Here is a 12,973-nt window from a genome sequence, read left to right as displayed (position 1 = left end):
GCTCAGTCACGACTGGACAGCAATAAAGCTGAATGACACAAATAGCAGTGAACAGCCAGTTGATGCAACAACATGTGCAGAGTTACAGAAACAACAATGGCAGAGCCACAAGCCCTCTTCTTGAGCCGGCTGCCCTATTGATTCATCACGTTCATCAGAACTAGACCACTTCGGTGCTCGATATTTTCTGTTATATGTAATCTTCAATATTTCTTCAAAATTATACTATGTATTTTTTACCAAAATTTGAGTAAATTTGAGTTTGCCAGAACTGAATCTTAATAATTTGAGGAGTATCACCGTCCACGTTAGAAGCACCCATGATCAAGAGAACACCTTCTGGAAATTTGCTCCAAGTCACAAGAAGTAAATCAAATCAGGCTGCATGTTCCGGGCCAAGTGACTTTACCACTGAACCTCAGTTTTCTTTCAGAAATGTAAATGCTTTTCCAGATAATCTCTCAGGCTCCTTCTAACTCCAAGATGGCCCCAAGGTTTTACAGCCATTAGTCCAAATATTGTTGTGTGTTAAGGAATCTTTCCCAAAATCCAAGAGCCAACCACCAAAGAAGTTGCAGCCCTGGGAGTGAGAATAGAGGGCCATTTGAAATTCAGAGTTTTCAAAAGCTTCATCTGCAAAGCAGAGCTCAATCCCATTCCTCATTTTGCCACCCAGGAAGCTAATGAAAATTATCAAAGCCTTTCAGCGGTTGCATGAGCATCTGGCAACAACAGGGCCACATCAAAACCTGAGAAAGACTAAGTTGGGGAGGGAGAAGGGGAACGGGCTCGAAGATATTTCCTAGTGGAAACGCACGGAGCCAGTGGGGCATCCTCGATCTCTCCCAAGAGGACATGCTGACTTGGCGTTAGCCATAGTGAGTGCACAATGGGTCCTCGCTGACCAAACAAATAAGAAAATGAATTTTCTGTATGCTGGACATGAGATCTGTTGTCTGTCAGATGCATATTCACAAGAAACCAAATACGTTAAGAGGAGCAAATAGTCAGACATACATCAACAGTCCGTTGACTCACTGAACTCAGAAATGCCATGCAAACCTACAAGAGAAAGAAAACTGTCTTCGGTAAGTGGCATGGTGAGGTCGGACTCAGAACACAAGGAGTAATATTAATAGGAAGTTTAATGCTGTTGAGCTATGGCCTCTGGAACAGGGACAGGGGCATCAGTTGGGTCCTTGGCACTTGAGGTTTCTTGATGAAAACTCGCTTTCCCTGGATGGTGCTTAGATGGGTAACACCCTGTCTGCCTTGTGACTCCCCTTTTATCCAAGCTTCCAAGTGGGCTGAACCTCCCTGCAGAAAGACGGTGTAACACAGCTAATAAAGGATGCTTTCACTGGGTTAGAGGGTCCAAAGATCCATTCTATCTCTTTTAAGAATCCTTTGTATAATATTATTTTAATCCCTCATCAGCTGATTTCAAAGGGAAATTCTCACTGGAAAATCTGCTTTCCCAAATTCCAGATAATCAGGAAACGACAGTCCCCAAGGACAAACAGCAGTACTGAGCACCTACAGTGAGCTGAACCTTTGGGCAAGTCTGCATTTTTTTTTTTATGAAGAACCAGAGAACAGCAATCAAAGCATAGAGACCCTGTAACATGTCTTTCCTACCAGCTCATAGAACATCTCATTGATAAATGGCTCCATTTGGCAATGAAAAGAGGTCAAGAAGATGATCTTCAGGCATATAAGGAGTGTATAGTCAAAATCTCACGATTTGTGTGACCACATGACAAAGAGATCCCTTGTCTGAGCCTTCTCTATAATGAGAAAAAAAACAAAAAGGGTAGAAATTTTTCTGCCCAATTTAATTACATCTGTATGATTACTTTTCTTATACGCACATGAGCAATAAAAGCTAATGGAAAGTGGCTATTGTAATAAAATTTCCATAGTGTGTCTTTATTTCCTACAAAGTTATATAAAAATGTGTCTAGTCCTTTTGTTGGGACCATTTGCAAGCCTGCGGGCAATTACACAGAGTGTATTTGAGTCACCACACAAATCTCCTAATGGCAGCCTGGCCCTGAGCCAAGCTTTAAGTCAAGCCTCGGGGAATTCAAATTTAAAAGTCAGCTGCATTAGAGGCAGTGATTCAGTTTGGAGAAGAGATCTCCTTTCGTGATTTATTACAGCCAGTGCTTTCAGTACATTTAAAAGATGATCTGGTTTAGTTGCATCTTCAAGGGAGCAGCATGGCATAAAATGAAAAACATCTGAATCAGGAGTTACCAGAAAGGAGAGACTTGATTAGAGCTTGAATTATGTGGACAGCACATCATTTTTCTTCGAAATAGATCTTCAAACGGCCCAGAATCTGCAAAACTGAGCTACATTTTCAATCTCCACTATCTAACTTGTGACTGATGGGTCTGTTTTTGCCAAGTATTTTTAAATGACTAAAAAAAATTAGTTCCCTAAGTGAAAAGTAATCATTTAGTATCAAAAATAAACAGATGACTTAAAATATTAATCTTACCAGTGCTTATAATCTATGAGAAAGTTGTACTTACTCTCAAAGGGAACTCCAAATCTTTCTCCTGTCTGTAACCCAGGAGAATTTTCACTAAGACTTATGACCTGAGGGATTCGCCCTGGTTTTCCTCAATTTATGCCTTTGATGTCTTCTATCTCAGCTGGAGACAGATGAGTGAATCAGTAAATCTTTTCAAAATATTTATGGCCTTTAACACTCAATTAAGATTCAGAGAAAAAAATCGGAGCTACTGTTCTATTAAGAGCAAAGTAGTTTAGAAAAAATATCATTTCTGTAAAACTAAATCTATCTATACGTGTGTTTTCCTTACTAATATATTGGGTAGGGAAAAAAAAAAAAAAACACTATCATGAACTTCAAGTCCATTTCCCACTCGTGTCTTCATTTTTATATTTCATTGCATTCCGCAGCACTTTTGCAACCAGCTGTATCAAGAGTTTCTAAGAGGAATGTAAACAAGGACTTTGCAGTGACTTGGGCTAGAACGCATGAATTTAACTGGGAGTGAAAATCTCCACTGAGCTATCCCAAGATGAATGGTCGAGCTACATTCCAAATCTCTGCCAAGTTCTTCCTGGCAAGCACATCAGGAAATGAAATCTACCCACCAGAAAGGAACCAGGAAGAGATTTCATCTACCTTTAGGAAAACATCAGCTCCATCGCATAATAAACTAAATAGTATTGTTATCATCTTGTATATATATGTAATGAGAACATTTTGAGATACTAACTAAGTTTATTTTTTCTGGGCTCTGTGGCCTTGTCGCCCTCCCCCCAGCTCAGGCTGTGACACTGCTTCAGAAAAGGAATAAGTCGGAAGGACACAGGGATCAACTTCACTCATTTATTCATCCATTATTTTGTCCAGTAAATTTTTATTGAGCACCATCTATATGCAAGACCCTGTCCTCAGTGCTGAAAATAATCTCTATCTTCATAGACTTTTATATTTTGGTAGGGAGAAGTCAATGAGCAAACCTTTTTTTTGTTTGTTTTAAAGATCAACTGATGAAAATATGATGGAGAGCAATAAAACCAGTTAATGGGATAGAGAAGGACAGAAGGACAGAAGGTAGGCTCAGGCTTTGAGTTTCAGAAGCCTCGGTCCAGGCCTAAAACACTTAGGAGCAGTACTCAGCCCGAGGTTATTTTTCTGACCCCAAGATGAGATGCTGTCTTCTCAGGCAAGAAGAAGAAGGAAAAAGAAAGATTTAGAGTTAATAAGGAGAACTCGAAGCTAAGGCATGCCTGAGACCCTCATGTCCTTCCTGTCCCCCAAAGGACACCCTTCCTGGAAGGGTCAATAGATCCTGGGAAAACTAGGACCTCAGTTGTGACTGACTGGGGTGTCAGCAAGTAAGGGAAGAGCAGGACAGGACGGTGACACATAGAGGAGGTAGGGCCGGTAGATTGCTGGAGGCAAGGGAGGACTGTTTGGTAGGCCATGCTGGGCAGGATTTGGAATCAGAGCCACAGAACTCAAAAGAAGGGCAATCTGAATAAACCAAAGCAGGCAGGAATGAGTGTTCCCAGCAGAGGGTGATGTGGATTGGTGATGGGACAGCCAGATCCCCCCCCACCCCGATCCCCACCGGGCAGAGACATATCTTAAAGCCCCTTGGAAATTAGTTTGGACCCCATACAACTGTGGGATGCAGGCAGGAGGGTTGCTAAATTGACTTAAAGGTTTTGCTGCCTGGTAGAGTGAAGGCTCATAATGGGAATTAAATTCCATTATAGAAAAATAAATTAAGTTACATTTCTTGCATTCAGGGATCTGTGGCTTTTGATTTGCACCCACGTGGTCTTATGTTTAAAAAAAAAAAAAAAGATGGTCAAATCTGCTCTCAAGTCCAAGTCCAGAGAACACAAAAGAAGTGAGAAAGGGGAAGACCTGGAGAGCTGGTCAGGGAGACTCTGCCACAGAGCATCTCTTTGTTTCCCGTAACAAAACCTTTTCCAAGGTCACAGGTCCAACATCAGTTCCCTTGCTTTAGCGAGCTGGGAATTGAGGGTCAGCCTATATTTCGCAGCTGCAAACCAATCAAATAGCCCTTTTCTAAATTAAATCAAATTCAATCTTCTGCTCACCTGAAATGCCCAGGGTTCAGGGTAACAAGATTCATCACACTTCTCTAAGAATAGATTATTATGATCAGAAACAATATGCTCTACATTCTACAGTTATTAAGCCCATGACATGCCTGTCACCATAACAAGCATTGCATAGGGTCAGGCAGAGGAGGCGGACCGTAAACAAATAATATGTATGTTACATTATGTAACAATTCATCTAAAATGTATATTGGACGCTTGCACTCTCAACCAAAACTTAATACCAGGTACAATTTTTTTTTTATTAAAAAGAAAAGCTAAGATAAAGATTTTTTTAATCTGAGACCAAGAAAAAGCTTTCTGTTTCTGAGCCCCAGAGTGATAGGGAAGCTGTGCTGTTAACTGCTTCATTTTCAGTCCTAACATTCTGTGCTGAATCCTTGGCATAGAGAATGGTTCAGAAGAAAGGGGTAACATGGGGTAAAGCATGAGGGCAGGAGTGTTACAAGGGTCATGCTTAAGAGACTAACAGGCAGGAACAAATGTCTTGGGCACAAAACATCAGCTGATCGCACCAGCCTCCTGCTCTCTCTGAGACACAGGTGTAAGCCTCTGCCTGGGAGCCTACAGCCCCATTGTGCTGCAAATGCACACAAGTTCCCATTCAGTAACCCCCAAGGTCCCTCCTGTTCTGCATTTTAACAGATTGGTGCAGAGCCCTGAGGGCCCTGGGATTCACAAAGCCCCACAGAAGGCTGTGGATTGACTCTGAGCGAAGAATGTACACCAGACACATGACTCCATAGGTTTTCTCTTTCTTATTGGAACAGAAAGAAGGAGGTGAAAAGAGGGAAGTCCTCCAAATCCAGAGACAATCAACTGCTATGAGAATGCTTACAGATCAACAGCTGGGGGGAAAGAATTGCAAATCCACAGGACTCTTTCCTACAAGCAAAATGTCATTAAAAATTAGATGTAATTTAAAAAAAAAAATTAGATGTAAAAGAGTAAGTCCAATATTTGATTCACATAAAAATCACCGTGGTAAGGAGGCAAACCAATGCTCTGTGGCACAATTTCACAATTTCTTGGGGAAAGCAACTCCATCCAAACCTTAGTACATTGCCTGCCCACTACCCAACTTCTGCCATCCTCACCCTCAAAAAAATTGCTTCTACATTCAACAAGAAAATTGAGGCAATTTGCCTTTATTAGCTAAACAATATTCAGATCGTCCATCACCATCATCATCACTATAAAGTTAGCTATAGCCATGTTTATTTCACTTCCTTCACAGTAGAGGCAGGAAAAAAAGGCACATCTCTTCTTGTTCAATGCATTCCATCCCTTCACACATACCTCCTCCAGAGCCTTGGTCCATCAGAGCTCCTTCTCTCATCTTTATCTTCCATCTCTTTGTCTTTACTAGCTCTTTTCCATCAGCATCTAAGAATTCAAGTTCCCTCATTCTCTGGAACTTAAGAATTCATGGGAAAAATTTTAGACCCACCACTAAACTAAAACCAGAGCAATAATTGGAAAGAAAAGTAAGCCTATTATATAACGCCTCCAGCAGCAAGTATGAAAGTTGTTAGCAAGTGGTTAGACCTTCAAACTTTTGATGACAGACCACATTTTAGGGTGACGTCTAAATTTTTTTTATTGTTAGTTTAAATGGTTTCAAAGGATAGAATTTCTAGAATCCTAGTTCAATTGTGATATTTTTAAAAACTGTTCATTTAAATATCAGAGTAATTTACCATCATTCATTTTCAAAACATGTGAATAAGCTATTTTGTAAAAGTCACAAATTGTACATTATTCCCTTTCTCCTTGAAATCTTATTTTTCTTTCATTTTTCCACACAACTTACTATAAGATGATCTATTTTTCCATCTGAATGCCTTTTATTGATCACTCAATCATAAATGATCAAATATATGCAGATACTTTTAAATGTATACAGTGTTTAAGTCATTGTGCTCATATAGTTCTAAGTCACAATTTGATGTTATTATTAGTCCATAATTAATTAAACAACATAAAATTTTTTATAACTAGTAAGAATAAAAAGTAAAATCGGGGGAAATAGCTTCTCTTAATAAAATGGATAGGCAAGGTTTTGGTGTCTGGATTAAAAGAAACTTATCTGACACCAACATAATGCTTTGTGTTGCCTTACTGAAATTTTTTCATGGTGAAAAAGGCCACATATAAGAATTATTATATGAAAGGGACATGCAGTTCTTTTTTTTCTTTTTTTCCAGCTTTATTGAGATACAATGGACACATAACAATGTCTAAGTTTAATGTGTACAATGTGTTGATTTGATACATTTGTCTGTTGCAAAACAATCACCACCATCCATGCTCTTCTTCATAAAGCAGCAAAAACGAGATGTGAGAAGAGAGGTGGAAAGGAGAAGGACTGAGCACCTTCCATAACGTGTGCTGAGGCAGATCATTTCCCTAGAAAAAGAATATTTGGAAGTAGAGGGTCTAGAATCTAAATCCATTAAAAGCTCTCAGGGATTCCATCCAATACTTGGAAAGTCTGCTCTTACTGCACGAGGTAGGCACATCCCAGTTTGAATATCACAAGGTGAGATTATGGCTTCTATATTGCACAACTGATCCCCCTTCTCCTATTTTCCTGATGTTTCCTTTGCTAGGCTCTGTGGAAAGGGGAAATAACTTACAGTAAAAACACTGATGTTTTGTAAATAAGTTCATTTGTGTTATTTTTTTTAGATTCCACATATCAGTGAGATCATATGATATTTCCCTTTCCTCTGTCTAACTTACTTCACTTAGTATGACAATCTCTAGGTCCATCCTTGTTGCTGCAAATGACATTACTTCATTCTTTTTATGGCTGAGTAGTATTCCATTGTACATACATGCCACAATATCTTTATCCAATCATCTGTTGATGGACTTTTAGGTTGTTTCCATGTCTTGGCTATTGTAAATAGTGCTGCTATAAACAGAAACAGACTCACAGGCATAGAAAACAAACTTATGGTTACCAAAGGATAAAGTAGGGGGAAGAGATAAATTAGGAGTTTGGGATTAGCAGATACAAACTACTATACACAGAATAGATAAACATGGTCCTACTGTATAGCACAAGGAACTATATTCAATAGCTTGTAATAACCCAGGATGAAAAATAATATATATATAGATATATATATATAGATATATAGATATATATCTGAATCACTATGCTATATACTGGAAACTAACACAACTTTGTAAATCAACTATACTTCAATAAAAAATAAAGAAAGAAAATGAAGAAAACTCACTAATGTTTTCCCCATTAGTGGAAATAGAGCAAATTATGCTGGTTGGGCTGTATGATGTTTGGCATGACGTTTTCCCAGTATTCATCCCACAATCTGAGACCTTAAGAGAAGTGATATTTAAAAGGTCACATCTTTAGTTCATTTATGGCACACCCTGCCTCCACCGTTGCTGGGAGCACACCTGCATGTAACTATTACAGTTCTGATGTCAGAGGTGTCTGCTACATACAGAGGACCATCCTTTGGGGCAGGAAGAGCAGGCCAAGAGAGCATCATTTGAGGTCACTGTCACTTGGTTTGTAATTACAAGGGGAAAATGCAGAGATATGACTGCTCACTGACAATACAGGCTATGAAAACATATAGAGGCAAGAATTTTAAAAATTACAGAGAAATAGCTCAAATAGTCTTCTTCCTCTACTGGGATCTAGGGGCCAAGAACATATGATGGGCCAATGCTTCAATGTAGAAAATCTATGTGAAGGATTATAATCTGGGGCAAGTTGTCTCAGACAAAACCTGCAGATAAATCATGCTGTCTTGTGTTTTACATGGAGATAATATGAGGAATTGGAAATTAGTACTTTGAGTTCTTTTCCAACTTCTATTCGGGAACCATTTGGGAATCTTCTTAAAATTCAGATTACTGGGCACAACCTAAGACCAATTGAAACATAATTAGGGGCAGGGAAGAATAGAAATCAGCACTTTTAAAAAGAAATTCAGTATTCCTCAGCCATAAAAAAGAATGAAATAATGCCATTTGCAGCAACATGGATGGAGCTGGAGATGATCATACTAAGTGAAGTAAGTCAGACAGAGAAAGACAAACATAACACCGTACTACTTACATGTGGAATCTCTTTTTAAAAAAAATGGTACAAACGAACTTATTTACAGAACAGAAATAGACTCACAGACATAGAAAACAAATGTATAAAGTTACCAAAGAGGAAAAGGGGTGGGGGGAGTTAGGAGACTGGTATTAACATATACACACTTCTATATGTAAAACAGATAAACAAACAAGGACCTACTTATATATGTTTCTGTAGAGCAGAGGGAACCATATTTATTATCTTGTAATAACCTATAATGGAAAAGAATCTGAAAAAGTATATCTCTCTATATATGTATATGTATATATATAACAGTCACTTTGCTGTACACCTGAAACTAACACAACATTGTGAATCAACTCTACTTCAATTAAAAAAAAAAACTACTAAAAAAAAAAGCAATTCAAGCTTTTAGGACCAATGACTTAGAAAGTCAGGCTTACAAAAGACAATATAAACCTGCAAGATTTCTAGCTCAGGAGTCCTGAAAATTTTTCTTGTACCACTGGACTTACTTTTATATTCCATGCATGTTCATTGTGTTACTAATATTTTAACATCAAAAAAAGCAGAAAAATGTAAAAGATGAGATTTTTTTTAAAGTGTAAATCCTGATATTTGCTTCCCACACCCAAAGAGATCCTCTGGCTTCCCCACACTCAGCCTTATGCATACATCCCACTTGGGGACCATGTGCCTCTAGGCAAGGACAGAGAACAACATGAAGGGATAAAGTCTACAAGAGGAGTCTGTGTTACGAGGAAAGGTTGGCCAACGGAGGGAGACATTGTTAAATGGAGGTCATTGTTTATCCTTCCTCTTAGCTTGCTTCTCTGGGCTGCAGTTTAGTTTGAGCATTCTCACAGCTTTCTCAGGATAGACTTTCAACTCATTATGAAAAAAATATTATTAAAAATTCACTCAAATAATGGAACAGCTATTCTTTTAGGAACTGATGGGAAAGCAGACTTCTGTGGATTACTTGAAAGAAAAATATTGGATTGAGATCCTGATCTTCATAGGCCAGGCTAACACTTTTGAGATATTAAATGATCTTTTTTCCCCTCCAGTGTTTTTCCCTTTTCTTTCCCAAACTCTTGGCACCTTGCTCCATCCCACGCCATTCTAATGAAGTTCTGTTTGCATGAGTTGAGAAGCTCAGAGCTTTTTGTTTCCTAAAGACTGATGTCCAAACTGAAGCAAAGGTCCTTCAGAATTGATGTCAAGAGCACTGCAGAATGATAGAAGGAAATCCCTGGCAGAAACATGCCTGGGGTAGAAAGGATTTCTCCCCGAAGAACATAGAACAATCTCTCTAGGTTAGGGAAGTGAGGGGACATTGAAGGAAAAAGATTTGGGGATCCCGAATGAAAGGGCCAGCCATGGAGTGGCCATGTGCACAAGAGGAAGGGATGCAAAGAGCTTTGCTTGACCCCCAGCAGTTTGAGGGCAGCTGAGTGATCCACCTTCTACAGACTCTACCGCCATCACTCCTTAAGCATCACCAGTGCCCAAGGACAGGGCTGCTGTCCCTCCCCTCCTCATCCTGTGATGACCTCACTCACCAGCAGCCAGTTCACCTCTGATGGCCATCCAGCAGGAGGGATATGCCATCCTCCTATAAAACTTTGCTCACACTGTGTCTGTTAAGCTCAAAAAAAAAAAAAAAAAAAAAAAAAGACCATTCCTAAGATCAGTATATTGATAAGGAAGCTGCTGAACAGAAGCTGCTCCAAGACCCCTGTAACTGACACAGAGGTTGCAACACTGCAGGCTTTTGCACACACATCTGCCTACATGCGGTCCTCACTGCTCTTCTACCATGGGCGTGCAATGGCCAATCAATTCAAAATTTTTAAATATATCAACAAATACTTCTAACTTTTCCCCTTCTTCCTGGTATGTCCTCACCATCACCTAAAAAAAAAAAAAGTGCTGGGGCAAGAAAAACTCTTGTACAGTGATCTCAACAAGCTTTGGAAACCACAAAATCCAGACTACATCACATATCTCTATCATCATCCAATAAGCTAAGACACCAAGATGATTTGGTGACACATAAGCAAGAAAGCTAGGAGTTACACATTGTGATGGTTAATTTCATAAATCAACTTGGGAGGTAAGTGGGTGAACTTTGGGTAAAGCACATTACACTCCACAGTGTGGGTGGACCTCATCCAATTGCTTGAAGGTCAAATGGAACAAAAGAGTGGCCTCCCTGAGCAAAAGCAAATTCTTCAGCAAATTGCCTTCTGACCGGCCCTGCACCATTGGCTTTCCTGGGTCTTGAGCCTGCCAGCCAACACTGAGAATTTTGGACTTCCCAGCCTCCCTAAGTTCAAGAGCCAATCCCTTATAATAAATCTCTTTGGATAGATAGATAACATAATATTGATATACATATATTATGTGATAATATTATATGATAACAATACAATATATAGATACAGATATAATGTTATTACAGTGGTTCTGTTTCTCTGAACCCTCACTGCATTCCCCACATTCCAGCTTATAAATTCTACCTCCGATTCTGGGCTATAAGAAAAAATATGTATTTGGTCTTTGTCCCCATTCCTAGTACAGATTTCCTAGTACAGAAAACACTAGGAATTTCCTGAGTGATGTGTTTTTTGTTATTTATAATGAGCCCCTTCAACCGTACCTGGGTTTATGCTGATGAGGTGACTCTTGGCAGGACCCTAACAGAGCTGCAGGATGAGGGCTGGTCACCAAGGGAACCAAGCGGGTGATCAGAGGGTTGGGACTTCCTCACCAGTCCCCACCTCTGGTGAAAGAAAGGAGGCTGGAGATCCAGTTCCATCACCAATGGCCAATAATTTAATCAACCCTGCCTATGCAGTGCGGCTTGGATTAAAACTCTGAAACAATGAAAGTAAAGAAGCTTCTGGGTTGGTGAAGGTATCCACATGCCAGGAGGATGGTGCATCTTAACTCCAAGGGGACAGACGCCCCTGCACTTGGGACCCTTCCAGACCTCGCTCTATGCACGTCTCCATCTGGGCGATCACTGTATCCTTTCTAATAACTGTGATCCTAAATATAGCTCTTTCCTGCATTCTGCGAGTCATTCTGGCAAACCCCAGGGGGTATCATGGGAACCCCCAAATTTGTACCCAGCCATGTAGAAGTGCAGGTGGTCTAGGGATCTCGTGTGAGGCTGGTGTCTAAAACAGGTCGTCGTATGGAACTAAGCTTTGTGCTAAATCTGGATAGTTTGTGTCAGAACTGAACTGATTGTCAGACACCCAGTTGGTACTGTTGTTAGGAAAAAAAAACAACGCACAAGTTCATATCCCAGTTCTAACATTACTTTGTATCTCCACCACTGCCGCCCTAGTCCAGCCATCTTCTCTCTCCTGAACTTCCCTCTGTCATAGGCTCCTCACTCACCTTTGTACCTCCTTGGGTGGTCCGACAGTACAGTTAACACTCAGCCAGCAGAGTGGGTTTTTAAAAACACAAATCATATGTCATTTCTTGCTTAGAATCATCCATTGCCTTCCTATCACACTTAGAATAAAACCCCATCACGTTATTCTGACTTTCGATGTCCTTTATGACAACTGACAATGTCCTGTCTACTTACTGAAACTTATCAGATAGTACACTCTCTCCCTTGCTCAGTAAGTCCTTTCCATGTGGCCTTCTTTCTGGTTTTCTCTTTATTAAATCCACCAATTTATTTCTTATCTTGGGGCTTTGGTACCTATTCTTTCCCTGGCCTGACATACTCAACCCTCTTCTGAATAGGCCAATCTGAGCTATTATTCAGAATCCATCTCAGAGATGCCTTCCTGGACAACCCAAACAGGGCTAGAGATTCACCATCTTAACAGGCTATTCTAATTCTCTGCATTCTTTATCAGCACCTGACACATTTCATGTTTATTTATCTGTTTATTGTCTGACTACACCCACTAGAATGTCAGCTCCATGAGAAATGGGACCTTGTCTGTCTCATCCATCACTTCATCCTCATTGTCCAAAACAAGATCTGACCCAGTTGGCCAATTGATGAATATCTGAAAACCGAGTGGTTGAAGAAAATCTTCACATAGGAGGCAAAAGACCAGGGGCTTCCCGATGGCTGAATTAATTTGCCAGAGAACAGCAGAGACCATGGTTACTCTTAGCTAATTCTGGGTTGTAGGGTCTGACTGGCGATAGGGACTCATGTTGGGAAGGAAACTATTTCAAGGATTTGCCCCATGAAAAGGG

The sequence above is a fragment of the Camelus dromedarius genome, chromosome 3 (genome assembly GCF_036321535.1).
Source record: "Camelus dromedarius isolate mCamDro1 chromosome 3, mCamDro1.pat, whole genome shotgun sequence".
Classification (NCBI taxonomy): domain Eukaryota; kingdom Metazoa; phylum Chordata; class Mammalia; order Artiodactyla; family Camelidae; genus Camelus; species Camelus dromedarius.
This window is presented reverse-complemented; position numbering follows the sequence as displayed.